We start from the raw sequence: 19,812 nt of genomic DNA, 5'->3' as shown, positions 1-19,812 counted from the left end.
GAGCTCGTCAAAGAAGCGATGTTCCCAAAAGACAACATTGCAGGAGATACAAAGATGATGAGGAATAGGATCATAACAGCAATACTCCTTTTGAATTTCGCCATAGCCAAGAAAACAACAAAGCCTTGACTGAGGCTCAAGTTTGTTATGTTCATATGGCTGACAAAGAACGAAACAAGCAGAACCGAAGGAGCGAAGGTGATGATAATCTGGAGATGACCTAAAAAGGCGCTCATATAGACTTTGATTTTGGATGATAGGACTAAGAATGCGATTAATAGCATGAATAGCATGAAGTGCAGCTTCGCCCCAAAAAGGAGCAGAAACTTTGGCAAAGAGAAGGAGAGTAAGAACAGTGTCAAGAATATGATGAAGTTTTTCATTCGGCTTTACCATTTTGCTGAGAGGTACCTGGACAAGTTAGTTGATGAACAGTGCCATAGGAATGCAAAATATCTGGGAAAGCATATTGAGTGTATTCAAGAGCATTATTAGATCGAAAATTTTTTGATGGATTTGGAAAACTGAGTTTCAACCATTTTTGCAAAATTACAATATACTTGCAATAATTCAGAACGATGTTTCATATGAAAAATCCAGCTATAGCGAGAGTAAAATCAACAAAGACAACACAATATCGAGATCCACCAATACTAGAGATAGAAAAGGCCCCCAAACATCAGAATAAATAAGGTCAAAGACATCAGTGGATATTGATTCACTAGTATTGAAATGCAAAGTTGGTTGTTTTCCTAACTGACATGGAACACAATCAAAATTTTCTGTAGACACTAAACCTAACAAACCTCTAAAAGCCAATTCTTGAACCCGAGAGGAAGATGTGTGACCAATTCGGGCATGCCAAAGTGCAAGAGATGGAATAGAAGAAACAGCAACAACAAAAACAGGAGCAACAAGTGTAAGAAAAAGGTTGTCCGTGGGAAAGATACGCCCAACTCTGGGACTGGTCCCAAGCTCCTGTCCTGTCCTCGGATCCTACATAATACACCCAGAATAATCAAAGATAATGTGATAACTCAACTCAGCTAATTGTCCCATAAAAAATAAATCGTAAGAAAGGTCAGGAACCTTAAAGACCCCAGGAACCGAGAGGTTGGAGTTTGAAACGAAACCTATATTATGACTAGACATTGTGGAACCATTTGTTGTGTGAATATTAAGAGGGTGTGGCTCAGGTTTAAGATCAGAAAATAAGGACGAGTGAGGTGTCATGTGATTGCAACAAGCGAAATCCATAAGCCAAAAGGAAGGAGACATACCAGATAAAGTTGTGAGAGAAAAGGAATATGATGCATTACCAACCATACGAATGACATTGGCGATGATGTTTTTAAGGTCATTTGTGGACATGGTGAAAGTGCGTCTTGAAGACTTAGACTGTGCAGAGATGGGAGCTATTGGTTGGACACTCTTAGTGTTAGTAACAATAGCAGTAGAAATTGAAACAACAGATTTGTTGTGATGATAGAAAGTCTCAATATTGTGGTCAAAACATTTGCAAAAACATTTGTTGGATTGTCGGCGACGATTATCGCAACAAGAACCAGACCTGTCTTTATTCTTCATTTAGAAGCAAAATATGAAAAAATGGACTATAAAAATGAAATCTACACGAAAAACTGGGTAAGGAACACCTGGACTGCAAAACGTCAACGGTTAACGTTGGTTAAAGTCAACGATGGTAGGTCAAAGATGATGTAAGCAGCTGATCTGTGGATAACGTAAGCGGTTGACTTCAGGATGACATAAGCGATGACGTGGCAGTGACGTCAACTGATGACGTGGAAGTGATGACGTCAACTAGGGTTGACGTGGCGTAGATGATGTAATCGATGACGTCAGCAGATCCAGATCAGGCGCATGTAGGTGTATGGCAACACGTGAAGAAGAGAGACGGCGCATGGTTGTCTTGCCGAAACTTTGAGTAGCGCGTGAGAGTGCGTGAAGGCTCAGATGTGGAAGGTTTTGGCGGAGTTGAGTAGATCGGTTTACGGTCTACACGATGCTATATCTTGTATCGTAATAGGAGGTTAGAGGTGACAGATTTGATGATGGCAGTGGTCTTGGCGGTAGAGACGAAGCTTTTGGTGGCGGAGATTCAACCTTGAGGACCTCTGACGGCAACAGAGCAATCGAGAGAGGGCACTGAGAGGGCTTACTGGCCGTAGAAGTTGAGGCAGTGGAAAATATCGACAAAGACAAGACTGCAAGAAACAAGAAAATGAAAGCAGTGGCTTTGATGCCATGTTAAATATTCTCATTGATACACTATGTTGAATATGCTAATATGGATGTGGAAGTGAAAACATAAAGAGTAGAACACAATAACAAACGAAAATTACGTGGTTTAGCCTAACAGCTTACATCCACAGAGGAAACCCTAAAGGGCTACATCAATAATATATTAGAGTGTAGTACAAATCCTGTATTACAATGAGCCATAACATGTGTTTATATAGTAGACTAAATCCTAGATTAATAAACCTCTAGTACAAGTAGGGGACTTGGCTTGCACACAAAGTAGAACGAGGCTTGGACTTATGCTAATGGGCTAATATATCTCTAACACCCCCTCTCAAACTTAAGATGGAAGCTTAATGAAACCTTGAGATTTGATAAAATGAGAAAATCCCTTGAATGAAGTTTGGCTCTGTGACGGTGGTTTGAGGAAGGTAATGGTTCTGCAGTGTTGATGCAACTTCTAACGGTGATATGACTATACTGGAGAGTTTTGACAGTAGCAGTAGGAAGCCAAAGAAGATGAACGTAGCGAAGAAATACCAAGGAATACAAAGATTGCTTTTAATACACCGTAAGGATAGAAAACCATGGCCACAGGAAGGTGGCTTTGATACCATGTTAGAAATATTGAATAATTGTATTGTATTTCTTTCTGAAAGAATATATATGAGTGCCTTTATATAGGAGGCATATGAGTGCAGTACAAGCAAGAGTGTAGTACAAGAATGTGTGCTACACAACTAATCTAGTTTGGCCTAAAGCCCATAACACTATACACATTAACAATGTGTATTAGAAATTGATAGGCCAAAAATGTATTGACCCTTTGTGATGAATTAACCAATTAACTAGCCAAGTGAATTAATTAGGTTCAATTACATGCAATGAGAGTGGCAGCACAAACAAATCACCAAATAACTAAATGCAGCAGAAATTAAATTTGACAAAGTGATTTGTTTATAAATGGGGAAAACCTATACGGCAAAAACCCCATAGGGTGATTTTAAGGTTACCACTCCCGAGAATCCACTATTATCAAAACAAGCGGTTACAAGTAAAGGAATCCCAGTACCTTATACCCTTACCCCAATACACAATTAGACTTGTTCTGTAGTGATAATCTCTCCTTGTATTGCCCGGCTCCTAGTACGCGACTTGATCACCAACTTGAGAAGGATGTTTGCTGCAAAGTTCTTCTATTCTTCAACAAATGAAGATCACGAAGTTGCTCAGTCACAAAACCCTACGGTGTACAAACACAGCAGCTTCTTCAAGAACTAGGGTAAACTAGGTTTTCAGTTACACTTGAGGAATTATGCTCTTGTGCAATTGTGCTCTTGGTTGTGCAACCTGATACGACGCTTAAAATGATCCTTATATATGTTTAGGGTTGTGAGAAAAATTGAGTTTCATAAACCTCGATAGATAGCAATCTATCGAGCTAGCTGTCGAGCCACGGGATTCAGCAGCTTTTAAACCTTGATAGATACTAGCTGTCGAGCTAGCTGTCAAGCTTTAAAATCCAGCACTTCATTACTTGATTTTTGGATAGACTTGCATGGCTTCAATACTTGGACTTGAACTCTTGTTCCTTGAAGTATTAAACACATTCTAGATCTACCCAATTACAAGTAAAGTGCGTTTTGTCAAAGGATTAACCAATACATAAAATGTTGACATATGTTCCTAACATCCAATCACATATGTCCTAACAATCTCCCCCTTTGGCAATCCATGATAAAACCACAACAAAAAAAATGAACATATGAGAGAAGTCATAAATTACTCAACTCATACTCACTTGTTAAGTACAATAAAATCTATTCTAACACAAACTCTTGAAAATTTTTGCAAGAAGAGAGTTCATGGCAAGGAAGACTTTGACAACCTGTATATCTGAAACACTTAAACAAAACTTATCAAGGCATCTTTGTGTGAAACATAAATAAAAGATTGCATACAATAAATAAGAAACATATGTATAAAGAGAGAAAAGAAACAACACATGTAGAGATAGGTGAAAGAACATACATCAAAATATATAAACCAAATATAAGTACAATGTATGTCAAAATGGTCACAAGACCCATGTACTAGATCAATGTATCTAAACTAGAAAGAAGAAAAAGATACATCAAAATCCTCACTATATCCCTCATGAACACTCAAGAACACTCCCCTTATCTCCTAACTAACCCTCCCCTTATGAGTATGAGTATGACTACTCTCATCTCAAAACTACTCCCCCTTTTTGTCACGGATGACAAAGGGGTAAGTACATCAAGTAGACATCTCATCATCACTAGGCGAGCCAGCGTCCTCATCCTTATCACTATTGGAGCCATCGTTACTCTCATCCTCAAACACCAATGGAGATGGAGTAGAAGCAACCGTGAAACCACCCATCACAACTTGTCATCATGCAATACGACCCACACAGGTGTTCACCTGACATAACTCATCACTAAGTGTGTCTAGGCAAGCATCCATGCACACAAGCTGTGCCATGATGGCCTCAAGAGTCACTCTACCCGCTGAAGACAAATGAGCGGAGGTGGATGGAGCGATAGAAGCTGGAGGAGCAGCCGTCTCAGTCTGAGTCTACCTCGAGCGAAGCTATACAAAACTCCGCTTAACGGTAGCGGCATCAATGGCACACATGAAAGAGAAGTTGGGAGACTCAAGATAGGAGACAGAGAAATGGCGAAGGAGCTGCGTGATAGCTGAAGGGAAGATGAGCTTATCACGGGTCGTCATATCCTTATAGACATATATAAGAGAGAAAATGAAGTGAGAGGGGAAATTTATAGTACGGTCCTCAATGAGGGAAAGCAAAGAGCGAGCACGAGGCTCTATGATAGTGTTATAGTGAGAAAGAGGATGAGAGCAATGTCATAACCATGTTAAGAAACCGCGGACCTTTAGCAAAGGTCTTGCAATGGGTGAATTGATGATCACCCTAAAAAGAATGTGTCTTACAGAAACGAGACAAAAGTTCATCTTTGGACATAGTCCTCAAACACTCACAACTAGGATAGTCAGGAAACTCTACCTTAGATACAATACCTGGAGTAACTACCATGCGTATACCCCAAACGCGAGTGGCAAACTGGGGTATAGAAGTGTCAAATCCGTGCATATTGGAGTAGAACTCCTGTATGATTATGGAAGGACATGTGCCAAGAATGCCACAAAGTGACTCCCAACCCTACTGTGAATGACAGTGGGTAGATAAGTGTCAGAAAAATCAGACAAAATGACTTGGTGTTTCGAATGAATGCCTTGACGTGAAAAGTTCTCAAAGAAGTCCGATTTGGCCTTCTCATCACGAAATTGTACGTGAAAAGGACTAGGGTCAGAAGGAGAAGAAGATAAAGATGCCCCGGAACATAGAGGGTTCCGAGACGGAATAGATTTACGCTTAGGTGCCATGATGCAACTAACGTAAGAGGAAGAGAAAGAGAGAGACAATCATAATAGTACTAAGCAACACATATATCCAAATATATAGAATTGAAGGTACGTATGCATGAGAATGCATGAACATGTGATATGCTCAAAATAAATACATCATGGGCTCAACCCAATCCAAACCTACCAGCAAACAATCAGTTCCACAATATAAACACACATCTAGAATGCATGAGGCAGTGTTATAATGCACATGTGATGCAATGCATGAGGTTTTAAACTTATTTAAGCAACACCCATCCCAAAAATTGCACAATACCTTCATCAATTTTGAAAAACCCCAAAATTTTCAAACAACTCAAAACCTAGATCAAAAAAGAATGAAATGCATGATTAATGAGTGAGAAAGAATCATACCAGATGAAGAACACTTGATTTAGGCCAAAGATCAAGTGAGGAATGTGAGGGGTTTGAGTTTGAAGAGTTTTGGAGTGAGAAAAGAGAGAAACTGTCGAAAGAGATTGAGGAAATGAGTGCAGAAATCGTGATGGCTCCTTATATAGAATCCTTATAAAGCTCGATCGATCGAGAGCTATTGAGCTTTAAAGAAGCGCTTTTCAGTTGTCGAACTAGCTATCGAGGATCAAACGAGAGGTTTGTCAACAAAGAAGCTCGATGGATTGAGGTAGCTATCTAGAAGCTATCGAGGAGACAGAAAGTTTCTCGATTGATCAAGATAGCTATCGAGGGCTATCAAGATTGCGATAAAGAGAAGTTGAAGAGTCTCGATAGATAGCCTATCTGTCGAGAGCTATCGAGGAGCTATCGAGATTGCTTAAAAACAGTTTTTCAAAGAAGAGAAAAACACAAATATGAATGCAATCAAGCATGCTACTCAAGCAAAGATCCAAACAGCATTTTAAGCTCTCAAAATCATCTCTCAATGAAGAAAAATTTCATGCATTTAGATCCCAAAACATACACACATACTAAACAAGTCTAACCAATTTTATATTTCAAAAACGAGTTAAGACAGTTTAGTGAGCATACATCAACACATGTAAACCTTGTGATGGCCAAGTCACATTGTACCTACACATGTATCAAAAGTTGCAAAAATGTTGCATGTTGTGTGTGAAAACATCGTAAGATTGCATAAGTGTCTTTATGTTATGACAATTTAAGATATGAGTAAATCAATTTAACTTATACAAGATCATAACTGTTTGATGGGGACTATCACCTTCGAGGTATATCCTATAACTCCCACATCTCCTAGAATACACGCTTGCAATCATATATAAAGCATTTTAATCTTTTTGCTTTTATTGTTTCTTTGCATATTTTTCTTTTATTAAGCATATCATGCATGGGCATATAAGAAAGATAAAAGAAATACCTAATTATTTTAAGCTTTTTGACATTGCACTTTTGCTATGCCAAAGCATACAAATGTCATTTCATGATTGGTAGGCAATAGTAGTGAGATGGTTATTTATGCCTTTATGTTAGGATTTTCTAGTCCTTCCCGTCAAAAAGAGTGATACGAGTGTTAAGTACAAGAGATTACTTAATCTTACTCATCACAAACACGAGCCATAAAGCTCACTTGCTTAGTTGTGCATAGAGATGCTCAACTAAGGTACAAAAGATACAAAGTTTAGAAAACTTTGTTTCATTGGCCATTCAAGGTACACAAGTACTAATGTACACAAACACGCATTATTTTTGTATTTTTCTGATTTTTCAATTTTTTTATTTATTTTTATATATTAAACAAAATTGAAAAACAACCACACAAAAACAAGTCAAATAAAACAATGCATAAAAACTAGACTGTCTTAAAGAAAAAAAACACACACACAAGTAATGTAAACATAACAAAAAGAGGGAGAGAGAAAAAGTGACTAAATCACTTTGAGCCCTTTTCCTTTGACACCTTAGAAGAACCTTTCCTTTTAGTAAAGCCTTGAACTAGCGGTGAGGGGGAAGAATTGAAACCGTTCAAGTTCAAAAGGAACATGAGGACCTTGAGGAGATCTCCAAGGGGAGCAAGAGAGGATGAAAGCTGATTTTGGTTTCCCGACGAAATCATGTTGTGGCTTTGTTGAGTGGCTAACCACTTATAGCAATTTGGTCGAGTATGTCCAGCTGTGCCATAGTGATGACAGAGATGCTGCTTCTTCTCTTTGGACTTTTGAGCATTACTCTTCTTAGCCCTAGGGTTTTTGGTTTCATTCTTAGCAGGCTTGGGTGTTCCTAAGATAGATTTATCCTTGTCTATGTTCTCACTAGCTATCACATTTTTAGCATCATTATTCTCAGAATCAATATTGTTAGCAGGAGAAACAAAAACAGCAGTACTAGAAGAGGCAATATTAGAAGAAGAAAAATCATATCCTAAACCGGTTCGATTGGAGGCAGATTTTTGAATGCTGAACATCTCGTCAAGCTTTGCACTTGAAGTGCTCTCCAACTAAGCTCTCACTTGGAATAGTTTTGCCTCAAGCTTCTTGGTCTTCTTAGCCAAGAAATTGTTCTCAAACCTCAGTACTCCGATAGTTTGATTTGCTTCATCAAACTCTGTGGAGATTTGTTCTCGTTCAAGCTCCACATCACTGAGCTTCTTGGTGGCCAACCTATACAACTTCTCATGTTTCTCCGAGACCTTGTATAAATTTGCATAGGTAGTGTGGATGGCATCTTGCTCATCCATCTTCTCAAATTTTGACTCCACCAAGTTCTCTCTTCATCCACATCTTCTACAATCCTTTTAGTAGGATTTATAGTAGCGGTAAAGGCATTCAGGATTCCGTCATCCTCATTTTTGGTATCATCCTAAGTGGGACACTCTTGTTTCATATGACCAAATCCCTGACAATCGAAACACTTAGGCCCTGAAGGAACAGTGTACTGACCGCCATCCCTAGTATCCTTCTTCTCTTTGTCTTGGCTCTTAGACTGTAAAGAACTTGATTGCCTATGATCCTTGTCGAAGCCCTTTGCATTCTTCATGAACTTCTTGAACTGCCGGGTGATGTAGGATTTCATTTTAGAATCTACATCATCGGAAGACTCATCAGTGTCACAGCTCTTGCTCTTGCTTGACTTCCCGAGCCTAAACAAACCCAACTCATAGGTCTACAGATTTCCAACAAATTTTGTCAAAGGAATTTTATCAATATCCTTTGATTCCTTAATATCGGTGATCTTGGCATGAAATCTCTCGGGCAGAGATCTGAGCACTTTTCTCATAATCTTTGGTTCTGGAATGGTTTCCCCAAGAGTAAATGCCGAGTTCACTATGTCCTTGAGCCTGGCATATAACTCATCAAATGACTCATCCTTCTCCATCTTAATTTCTTCGAAGCTAGTAGTGAGCCTCTGAAGCTTCGAATCCTTAACAGCCTTGGTTCATTCATAGGTTGTCTGGAGAATGGTCCATGCCTCCTTTGCAGTTTCAGTGGAGGAGATCTTCTTGAACTCCTCATTTGTGACCACACTTAATAAGGAATTCAATGCTTTGTTGTTAAAGTTAGTCGCCTTGATCTTTGCATCATCCCAATCGGCCGGCGCTTCCTTCGGCTTGGTCCAGCCTTTATCCACAACTTGTCACACCTTCTCATCTAAGGACTGCAAGAAAGCTCTCATACGTACTTTCCAATATACATAGTTAGTTCCATCAAATAAAGGAGGTACAACAAGTGACTGTCCTCAATCTATGACAAACAGGGGTCAATGGATCTCACAGCAAAGATTAAACCCTAATCAGAGTGTGCCTGCTCTGATACCACTTTATAGACCAAAAATGTATTGACCCATTGTGATTAATTAACCAATTAATTAGCTAAGTGAATTAATTAGGTTCAATTACATGCAATAAGCGTGGTAGCACAAACAAATCACCAAATAACTAAATGCAGCGAAAATTAAATTTGACACGGTGATTTGTTTACGAATGGTGAAAACCTACACGACAAAAACCCTATCGGGTGATTTTAAGGTCAACATTTCCGAGAATCCACTATTATCAAAACAAGCGATTACAAGTAAAGGAATCTCAATACCTTATACCAACCTACAGTTGAACCCTTACCCCAATACCAAATACCCAATTGGACTTGTTCTATAGTGACAATCTCTTCTTGTATTGCATGGCTCCTAGTACATGACTAACTAAAAGATGCGCGGATCCTAGTATGCGACTTGATCACCAACTTGAGAAGGATGTTAGCTGCAAAGTTCTTCTATTGTTTAACACATGAAGATCACGAAGTTGCTCGGTCACAAAACCCTACGATGTACAAACACAGCAGCTTCTTCAAGAACTAGGGCAAACTAGGTTTTCGGTTACACTTCAGGAATTATGCTCTTGTGTAATTGTGCTCTTGCCTATGTAACCTGATATGGCCCTTAAAATAATCCTTATATATGTTTAGGGTTGTGAGAAAAGAAAGCCTAAACACATACTCACAGATTGGATGAAAAACAGTCTAGAAAAACTGAGTTTCATAAACCTCGATAGATAGCCATCTATCGAGCCACGGGTTTCAGCAGCTTTTAAACCTCGATAGATACTAGCTGTTGAGCTTTAAAATTCAACACTTCATTACTTGATTCTTGGACAGACTTGCATGTCTTCAATACTTTGACTTGAACTTGTTGGGAAATATAGACACCAGTTGATAGAATTAACAAGTTTTAAACCCAAGTTGTTAATTAGATTTATTGTGCACAAAACTTGTTAAAACAAACAAACATCAATATCATATCAAAACTAAATGCAGCGGAAAAATAAATAAGACAAGATACGATGACCCAGGAAAACCAATGAAACCAACCAGTTTCATCGTAAAATACCTGGAGGGAAACCTTCCCGAAAAGCAATTCACTATAGTAAAGAGAAGTTTCAGATCTAGTACAAAACCTTTGTCCCTAGACTCTACAATCCCCGTAGATGAATTCACAGTAGAAACCTTCTACCGCATCAGACTTCTGAACTTTTCAATATATGAACGCCACCCTTTGATGCATGGATCCCAGTACGTGACTAACTTCTTTGCACGAATCCTAGTACATGACTCACTCACAAACTTGAGAAGAAGAATGTTGGCTGCAAAGTTCTTCACTTCGTCAACAATGAAGATCAAGAAGCACTTGGTTACAAAACCCTAAGGCGCAAAGACGCAGTAGCTTCTTTCAGAGAGAATAAGGCTTTGGTCACCTTTTGCATATGTTCTCCTTGTATTCTCTTGTGTGACGGCCTCTAAAATATGCCTTATATATGTCTAGGGTTGTGAGAAAAGAAACCCTACACAAATACAAAAGTCTGGCCCAAAAAATCAAATCAGAAAATTCTGATTTTCGTAACCTCGATAGATAGCCTCGATAGATAGCATCTGTCGAGCCTTATTAAACCTCGATAGATAGCTATCTGTCGAGTGCTATCTGTCGAGAAGTTGTCGAGCAGGTGTCCAGCTTTAGCAAACACCTTTTCTTCACTTGTTTCTTGGTCCAATCTTCATGACTTTAATACTAGACTTGAACAACATGTTCTTTGAAGTATTAAACACATCCTAGATCAATCCAAATACAAGTAAAGTGCGTTTTGACAAAGGATTAGCTAATTACATAAATAATGAATGACATATGTTCTAAACAAGTGAAACACATATGTCCTAACAATCTCCCCCTTTGGCAATCCGTGACAAAACCACAACAAATAAATGAACATATGAGAGAAGTCGTAAATCACTCAACTCATACTCACTTGTTGAATACAATAAAATCTACCCTAACACAAACTCTTGAAAAACTTTGCAAGAAGAGAGTTTATGAAAAGTAGACTTTGACAACCTATATTTCTGAAACACTTTAAACAAAACTCATCAAGGCATCTTACTGTAAGACATAAATAATAAATTGCATACAAATAAAGAAATATGTGTATAAAGAGAGAAAAGAAACAACACATGTAGAGGTAGGTGAAGAAAACATACATCATCACATATATATCAAAGATAAGCACAATGTATGTAAACATAGTCACAAGACCTAAGGTACAAGAACAAGAAGCTAAAAGTAGCTTCTATAACAGCAAGGAGGTAAACACTCCCCCTAATAAGATGAAACACATCTCCCCCTTACAAAGGAATGTATTTCTCCCCCTAACTTGTAGAATCTTAAAGAAAGAAACTACAAATTCTCCGATTTCTCCCCCTTTTTGTCACGATTGATAATGGGTACAAGAAGCTAGAAAGCTTCACTGGAGAAACAGAAAGATGATCAAGGATGATCAAGGGGGTACAAAGAATCCATATAAATGCATGAATGTAATGAAACAAGATGCAATGGATGACAAGATAAGAGAAACATGCAAAACAAAGATAAATGAAATGCATGCAAGGGTATCTCGATCGATCGAGAGGTGTCGAGAAGCTATCGAGCATACCTCGATGGATCGATCCACCTAGCTATCGAGAGATGTCGAGATTGCGATAAGATGCAACATAAGAGCTCGACAGACAAGCCAGGTATCGAGAGGTGTCGAGGAGGTGTCGATGCTTAAAAATAGTTTTTCAAGATGGGAAAAACACAGATGTAAATGCAATCAAACATACAACTCAGCCAAAGACCCAACCAACATTTTAACCTCTCAAAACATCTCTCAACCAACAAAGAGTTAAGCATATGAGATCCCAAAAATACACACACACACACACACACACACACACACACACACTAAACAAGTCTAACCAATTTTATATTTCAAAAATAAGTTAAGACAGTTTAGTAAGCATACATCAACGCATGTAAACCTTATGATGGCCAAATCACATTGTACCGCACATGTATCAAGAGTAGCAAAGAATATTGCGTGTTGTGTGTGAAAACATCGCAAGATTGCACAAGTGTCTTTATGTTATGATGATTTGAGATATGAAAAAATCATTCTAACTCACACACAATCATAACTGTTTGATGGGGATTATCACCTTTGAGGTACATCCTATAACTCCCACATCTCCTAGAAAACACGCTTGCAATCATATTTAAAGCATTTTTGATCTTTTGCTTTTATTTTCTTTGCATATTTTCTTTTTATTAAGCATATCATGCATGGGTATATGAAAGAGAGACAAGAGATACCCAGTTATGTTAAGCTTTTGACATTGCACTTTTGCTATGCCGAAGTATACAGATGTCATTGACATTGCACTTTTGCTATGTCGAAGCATACAGATGTCATTGACATTGCACTTTTGCTATGTCAAAGTATACAGATGTCATATCATGATTGGTGAGTAACAGTGGTGAGATGATTATTTATGCCTTTCTCTTAGGATTTTCTAGTTCAACTCGTCAAAAAGAGTGATACGAGTGTTAAGTTCAAGAGATCACTTAACCTTACTCATCACAAACAAAGAGCTACAAAGCTCACTTGTTTAGTTGTGCATAGAGATGCTCATTTAAGCTACAAGAGATACAAAGTTTAGAAAACTCTGTTTCAATGGCCATTTTAAGGTTCACAAGAACCGATGTACACAAACACACACTGTTTTTGTATTTTTCAATTTTTCTCAATTTTTTATTTTGAAAACAAAACAAAATAAAAACTAAACAACCAAACAAAAATAGACAAACAATCATGAAAGCATGAAAGAAAGATGCAAATGCATAAAGGCATGATAGAAAGATACAGATGCATGAAAGCATGATAGAAAGATGTAGATACATGAAAGCATGATTCCAAAAGCAGAAAAGAAATCAAGCAAAGAAAGTCCTACTTAGATAGAAAGAATTGAAGCAGAGGACAAACAGAAAAGACAATTAAGGCTTAGGCTCCTTTCTCACCCACACAACACGAATCTTTGGCCGTGAAGATGAAAAGGCACGTGTCCTAGTATGACTACTAAAGGACATAGAAGAATTAAGGTTCTCCTGAAATTGAGTTAAAAAGCTCAAAGCTTTTGATAACTCTCCAAACAAAGGTGTAGGTCCTTGAGAGGAAACCTGTGACCGTTTGGACACTTGCTTTTGAGGATACAACTTAAAGCAATTAGGACGAATGTGTCCAGAAACACCACAATGGTGACAAACATGAGGTCTAACAAAGGATTTAAAATTAGCCAAAACAGTTTTGGATTTCATACTTTTATTACCTTTCTCGGATTGAGGCACAATGACAGTCTTTGATCCAGATGCCGTGGAAGAGGAGGGGCCGGAGGAGACAACATATCCTAAGTCAGTCTTATCAGAACTAGGCTTTTGAGCACTCAAGACCTCTTCAAGTTTTGCACTAGACATTCTCTCCATTTGAGTTCTAGCTTGACTAAGCTCAACTTCAAGATTCTTGACCTTCTCTTCTAATGAGGTGTTCTCCACAATGAGAGTCTCAACTAACCTTGTAGTCTCATCCAATTTAACTAACAGATCAGCCTTTTCAGTTTTTACCTCACTAAGCTCTTTTCTACAAAGATGAGAAGTCTTTTTAGATTTTATGAATTTAGTGCATAGCTTATCATAGGCTTCTTGAAGGGTCAACATCTTGGGTACTTCTTCATCAGAATAATCATCACTGTCACTAGCACTCTCCACAATCACCTTATCGGTTGAAGCATCAAAGGCCATAACATGACTACGTTTATCCACATACTCATCAGAAGAGTCATTCTCAGTGTCACTCCAAGTAGCAACCAACCCTTTATCTTCTGACTTCTTGGCATTTTCCCTCATAAGGTAGTTTGGACACTCTATCCTCATATGACCAAAACCCTTGCACTCATGGCATTGGATTAGGGACTTCTCATTCTTACCCTTCCTATAGGATTTAGATTTCTTAGGAGGTTTGCCCTTATCCTTTTTCCTAAACTGAAGAAGCTTGATAATCTCATCAGTTATGAAGGTTAGATCCTCATCCTCATCCTCATCTTCATCTTTATCTTCAGAGTCCTCGATATATTCCTCTATACCCTTAAGAGCCAAGTTTTTACTCTTTCCACCTTTTCCCATTGAGCCTAATCCCATTTCATAGGTTTAAAGGTTCCCTACAAGCTCAATCAAAAGAATTTGATCAATGTCCTTTGCTTCTTCAATGACAGTGATCTTGGCATGGAATCTTTCAGGTAAGGACCTAAGGATTTTCCTAACTATTTTAGATTCCATAATAGATTCTCCAATATTGAAGGCAGAATTCACAACATCCATGAGTTTAGCATAGAACTCATCAAATGTCTCATCCTCCTCCATCCTTATTTCTTCAAAACTACTAGTGAGTCTTTGAAGTTTCACAGTCTTTACTGCCATGGTACCTTCATAGGTAGTCTCAAGAATGGTCCATGCTTCCTTGGCAACTTCCGTGGATGATATTTTCTTGAATTCCTTATTGGTCACCCCACAAAACAAAGCATTCAAGGCCCTACTGTTGAATTTTGCCGCTATGATTGTTGCATCATCCCAATCCACTGGCGTTTTCTTTGGCTTAATCCAGCCAACTTCAACAGCTTGCCATACCTGTTCACCTAGAGCCTGCAAAAAAACTTTCGTACGAACTTTCCAGTACGCATAATTAGTTCCATCAAATAAAGGAGGAATCAAAAGAGATTGTCCACGATCCATGACAACAGGGGTCAAGGATCACACTCAGGAAATTAATCCAATCAGAGTGTACCCGTTCTGATACCACTTGTTGGAAAATATAGACCCCGGTTGATAGAATTAACAAGTTTTAAACCCAAGTTGTTAATTAGATTTATTATGCACAAAACTTGTTAAAACAAATAAACATCAATATCATGTCAAAACTAAGTGCAGCGGAAAAATAAATAAGACAAGATATGATGACCCAAGAAAACCAATGAAACCAACCAGTTTCACAGTAAAAAACCTGGGGGGAAACTTTCTCGAAAAGCAATTCATTATAGTAAAGAGAAGTTTCATATCTAGTACAAAACCTTTGTCCCTAGACCCTACAATCCCCGTAGATGAACTTACAGCAGAAACCTTCTATCGCTTCAGAACCTTTGAACTCTTTAATATATGAACGCCACCCTTTGATGCACGGATCCTAGTACGTGACTAACTCCTTTGCACGAATCCCAGTACGTGACTCACTCACCAACTTGAGAAGAAGAATGTTGGCTGCAAAGTTCTTCACTTCATCAACAATGAAGATCAAGAAGCATTTGGTTACAAAACCCTAAGGTGCAAAGACGCAGTAGCTTTTTTCAAAGAGAATAAGGCTTTGGTCACCTTTTGCATATGTTCTCCTTGTATTCTCTTGTGTGACGACCTCTAAAATATGCCTTATATATGTATAGGGTTGTGAGAAAAGAAACCTTACACAAATACAAAAGCCTGGCCCAAAAAATCAAATCTGAAAATTCTGATTTCCGTAACCTCAATAGATAGCCTCGATAGATAGCATCTGTCGAGCCTCATTAAACCTCGATAGATAGCTATCTGGCGAGAAGCTGTCGACAGGTGTCCAGCAGGTGTTCAGCTTTAGTAAACACCTTTTCTTCACTTGTTTCTTGGTCCAATCTTCATGGCTTTAATACTAGACTTGAACAACATATTCTTTGAAATATTAAACACATCCTAGATCAATCCAAATACAAGTAAAGTACGTTTTGACAAAGGATTAGCCAATTACATAAATAATGAATGACATATGTTCTAAACAAGTGAAACACATATGTCCTAACAGAACTCTTGTTCCTTGAAGTATTAAACACATCCTAAATTCACCCAATTACAAGTAAAGTGCATTTTGTCAAAGGATTAGCCAATACATAAAATGTTGACATATGTTCCTAATATCCAATCACATATGTCCTAACATAAATTATGTAGCATAGTTTAATAATAACAATGCATCCCTCTCACCTCCTCTTCCGTTATGCAGTACCATTCCCTAAACACTTGGATTTCTCCTATTTATACCCGATTTGTACAATTAACTCGTAGGGTTCTTTTTTTCTAGAGTCTCAAAATTGTTCCATATCGGAGATGCCGTTACTCACTTGTTGACTTTTCAGATCTGGGATGCCTACAGTGTGAAGGAACAGACCTTCAAAACAGCCATAGAAGCTGCTTGCATGCTTTTGAGAATTGATGACATTGTAAGTAGGATTAAGAAGAAGCAGGCCCCTAGTGCAGGCCAAGCTCCAAAGCCTAAAGTTGGGACAGAAGGAGATGCAGATAATGAGCAAATACTTCCTGACTGAAGATATTTACACAATTGAACTAACAATCTTTGCTACCATTCATTAGGAAAGGAACACCCCCCCTTCCCCACTCATGTCAGCTCCATATGGAAATTTTGTGCTTTTGATTCATTATTAGGTCAAATCCTAACCCTGTCAACTGTTGTTTTGGACTATTGAAGTTGTGATATCATTTATTAAATAGTATTAGTACATACTTTGATTGATATTTCTTAGATAAATGAGATCTGTATGGTTTTTTTTCCCCTTCACTGCAATTATTAGGATACTACTACTACAGTACTATTGAGTTCTACTTTTCATCTGTGAAATTGTTATCAAACTAAAAGAAAGTCTAGTGCCCTTTTTGTTTTACTTCTGCTGCAGTTTAATAAAAAGCAAATACTAAAAGAAAGTAACCCAAACTACTCTTCCCCTTGATTACAGCATTCTAATTTTTTTACTAGAATTTGGCAAATTAAAAGCCATGGTCAGAGTTTGACTAGAATTTGGCAAATTGAAAACCGTGGTCAGACCTTATTGAAGGTTTCTATATAGTTATCTGTTTACCCATTTGGCAACCTTATTTGACAAATGACAATGGACCATCTTTAGTACGTTTTAATACATTGACCAATTATATTTCTCCTATTTTACCATAAGAAAATTCTCTTTCATTGAAGTAATAGAAAAATTTTAATATTACCCTTCAGTTCTGCTTTAAATATGGGATGAATATGGACAACTAAGATGTTGCCCCTTCACTGCAATACATTTTTTTATTATTATTATAACTAAATTGCGCAATACTCAGTACATTTTGAAAATACATGCAAAAATAAAATATTATACAAATAAAATCATGGTAATAAAAAAAACTTTTATATCAATAATGTTATTGATTTGGACTCCCTATTTGCTATGCTAGTAATATAGCTGTTAACACTCCTATATCTAACTGGATAGAATTCTATATTCACCATACATGACACTGTTTTCATGCCTATCTTATATAATAAGTAACTAATATATAAAATTAATGATGATGTAGTCACATTGCCCACGTCTCAACTAAACCAGCTAAGAGGTGTATTACTCCCATTGCAATTGATCATTGATCCTTGATAAATGCAATGCTCACCTTTGTAAATTTTGATGTAGCCTAATTTGAAGGTTTCGTTTAGAGGTTGTAGATTTCTCAAGCAAGCATGCCCTAGCTTTTTAGAAAAAATACACAGTGAAACTCGAGTCTATAAAACTCGAGCTCTACTAGGAAGCGAGTTTTAGAGACTCGAGATACATATAGTACTCGAGCTCTGGCATATCGGGTTTCCAAGCAGAAAGCATGCCCTGTTTTTTAGAAAACACACAGTGGAACTCAAGTCTTTAAAACTCGAGTTCCCCTGGGAATTTTTTTTTTGGACATTCAGGCAAACCAAAAACAAAGACAAAACATAAACACACAGTTAAACCAGCAATAGAGATGACAAGCAGAGAAGCTGAATATCAAAATTTCATTTACATGTCCAATATCAAAATTGTAAATGCACTTAAATTACATCAAAAGGTATTCTCAATATCAACATTCTAAACATGTCCAACCAGGCTTAATTTGCAGTTCTAATCATACTACTCAAATCACAAACTTGAAACACATACAATGGATAGAGAATAGTTAGATTACAAGTACATTCAGCAAAAACCAAAAAGTTAAATGTGCCGATACAATGTAGTCAATTTTGATAAGATCGGTGGTCAATACAACGAAAACGCCGTCCATGGAAGCAGGCCTGAAAAACATAGAATAATAATGTTAGGAGAAAAGATAGTAAACATTAGGTAAACATAGAATCAACTAGTTACCGATCCAGAACTCTTTGCCATGTATCACTTACCTAGTTTGGAACATGACCGCTTATGGAAGCGCCACAGGACAACAAATTTTTTTTTGCGGTGATGCCCGAAAGCATGACACAGTCCACATGTCTGCTTGGGTTGACTCTCTATTAAATCTACGTCCTCCCTCCGCCTTCCCAGTTCTCGATCCTTATTCTTGACTCCATCCATCTCATTCCTTGTTATTGACTTCACTGGTCGACCTTTGGCCTGCAACAATTTTGGATTAGGCAACCACTTTGGCCCTATAGCATTCCTCCACAATGGCTCTGACTTAGGAACCACAAATGCATGTGAATAGGTGTTAATGGCATACTCCGAATGGGTGAATATGTATGGTCAAATCAATGCCTAGCACATCACATACTCTAATTGCATGTGAACATGGGATCTTAATGTTCTGCCATTTCCCACAACTACATGTTCTTTCCAGTAACCAAACTTCATAACTGTGGTTTCCCCCTCCAGTGCTATAGATGTTGTGTGAAGTAACTACTTGATATATTGTACGTTCATTGCTAAATGCCCTAACATAGTGTTTCTCTAATTTACGCCTATTTTCCAAATACGTGGACATGGCATATGTACTCCATCTCTTACCCTTCAACAAATCATGAGTAATTTCTTTGTGCTAGTCATGAAAATATGCAACAAGTTTGGACCAAGTGAACTCAACCATTGTGGCAATAGGAAGGCCCCGTGCACCTTTTAGTACACCATTGAAGCACTTTGATATATTGATTGTCATTGCCCCAAAACGTCTCCCATCATCATGTGACTGGGTCCACATATCCATAGACTCGCTCATTAGGTATGTGTATGGAAGGTAATCTTTTACCCTGCCATTCTTCCCCGTCACCTTCTTGTTTTTCCTAATGGCCTCAATTTCCACCTGCTTAATGGACTCCATTATGTTATCAAATTTAACTGTCTAAGTAGCATATCCCGCTTTCAACGCCAATGGCTTTAGAGTTGAGTACTGAAAATGTGTGTTGTAGTTGCTAGTGACATGTCGAAGGCAATATCTGTGAAATAC

At 37.9% G+C, this 19,812-nt stretch overlaps 1 pseudogene; it reads left to right on the top strand.

The window, feature by feature from the left end:
* The window catches only part of LOC142635221 (T-complex protein 1 subunit gamma-like), a 31,505-nt pseudogene extending 14,604 nt beyond the window's left edge, over window positions 1–16,901 (top strand).
* The last annotated feature ends 2,911 nt before the right edge of the window (window positions 16,902–19,812 follow it).

This window comes from Castanea sativa, chromosome 5, assembly GCF_040712315.1.
Source record: "Castanea sativa cultivar Marrone di Chiusa Pesio chromosome 5, ASM4071231v1".
In the NCBI taxonomy this organism is placed as follows: domain Eukaryota; kingdom Viridiplantae; phylum Streptophyta; class Magnoliopsida; order Fagales; family Fagaceae; genus Castanea; species Castanea sativa.
Note: the sequence above shows the minus strand (reverse complement) of the source record. Positions and strands in the feature narration are given on the sequence as shown.